The sequence below is a fragment of the Theropithecus gelada genome, chromosome 15 (assembly GCF_003255815.1).
Source record: "Theropithecus gelada isolate Dixy chromosome 15, Tgel_1.0, whole genome shotgun sequence".
Classification (NCBI taxonomy): domain Eukaryota; kingdom Metazoa; phylum Chordata; class Mammalia; order Primates; family Cercopithecidae; genus Theropithecus; species Theropithecus gelada.
This window is the reverse complement of record NC_037683.1, coordinates 1,289,852-1,291,597: the sequence shown is the minus strand read 5'-3', so window position 1 is coordinate 1,291,597 and position 1,746 is coordinate 1,289,852.

The window sequence follows — 1,746 nt, the reverse complement described above, 5'->3', positions numbered from 1 at the left end:
TTTTTTTTTTTTTTTTTTTTTTTTTTTTTTTTTTTTGAGACAGTGTCTCCCTCAGTCGCCCAGGCTGGAGGGCAGTGGCGGGATCTTGGCTCACTGCAAGCTCCGCCTCCTGGGTTCACGCCATTCTCCTGCCTCAGCCTCCTGAGTAGCTGGGACTACAGGCGCCTGCCACTACGCCCAACCAAATTTTTTCTGTATTTAGTAGAGACAGGGTTTCACCGTGTTAACCAGGATGGTCTCGATCTCCTGACCTGGTGATCCGCCCGTCTCAGCCTTCCAAAGTGCTGGGATTACAGGCGTGAGCCACCGCGCCTGGCCTTTTTTGTATTTTTAGTAGAAACCAGATTTCACCATGTTGGCCAGACTGGTCTCGAACTCCTGACCTCGGGTGATCTGCCCACCTCAGCCTCCCAAAATGTTAGGATTACAGGCGTGAGCCACCGCACCCGGCCTTTTTCCTTCTCTTTTTATAGATACCTAATCTTGGTATGAATGGTCCTTTTAACATCTTCTATTTTTTTGCTGAGGCTTTCATATTTTTACATCCATTGCAAACTGTGATTGCTTGCTCTAGCATATTTACAGTCGCTACTTTAAAGTTCTTGTCAGATAATTTCAACGTCTGTGTCTGTGTGACTTCCTCCCAAGCCTGGCGCTTGGTCGGTGGGGACCATGCGGGTTCCACTTGCATGTCGAGAAGTGTTCGTTTTTGTTCGGGGCCCACCTACCCGGGGCCGTGGTGTGATGTTCATCTGCAATGATTGTAAGGTGTTCAGATTTTGTAAAATCCAAAATGTCATGAAAACTTTTTTAAAGAGCGCAATCCTCAGCCAGGCACGGTGGCTCAGCCTGGAATCCCAGCACTTTGGGAGGCTGAGGCGGGCGGATCACGAGGTCAGGAAGTTGAGACCATCCTGGCTAACACAGTGAAATCCCGTCTCTACTAGAAATATAAAAAATTGGCCGGGCGCGGTGGCTCACGCCTGTAATCCCAGCACTTTGGGAGGCCGAGATGGGTGGATCACGAGGTCAGGAGATCGAGACCATCCTGGCTAACACAGTGAAACCCCGTCTCTACTAAAAATATAAAAATTAAGGCCGGGCACAGTGGCTCAAGCCTGTAATCCCAGCACTTTGGGAGGCCGAGACGGGCGGATCACAAGGTCAGGAGATCGAGACCATCCTGGCTAACATGGTGAAACCCCGTCTCTACTAAAAATACAAAAAACTAGCTGGGCGAGGTGGCGGGCGCCTGTTGTCCCAGCTACTCGGGAGGCTGAGGCAGGAGAATGGCGTAAAAACCCGGGAGGCGGAGCTTGCAGTGAGCTGAGATCCGGCCACTGCACTCCAGCCTGGGCGACAGAGCGAGACTCTGTCTCAAAAAAAAAAAAAAATATATAAAAATTAGCCAGGCGTGGTGGCGGGCACCTGTAATCCCAGCCACAGGGGAGGCTGAGGCAGGAGAATGGCGTGAACCCGGGAGGCGGAGCTTGCAGTGAGTGGAGATTGCGCCACCGCACTCCAGCCTGGGCGACAGAGCGAGACTCCGTCTCAAAAAAAAAAAAAGAAATACAAAAAATTAGCCGGGCATGGTGGTGTGTGCCTGTAGTCCCAGCTACTCGGGAGGCTGAGGCAGGAGAATGGCATGAACCCGGGAGGCAGAGCTTGCAGTGAGCTGAGATCACACCACTGCACTCCAGCCTGGGCAACAGAGCGAGACTCCATCTAAAAAAAAAAAAAAAAAAA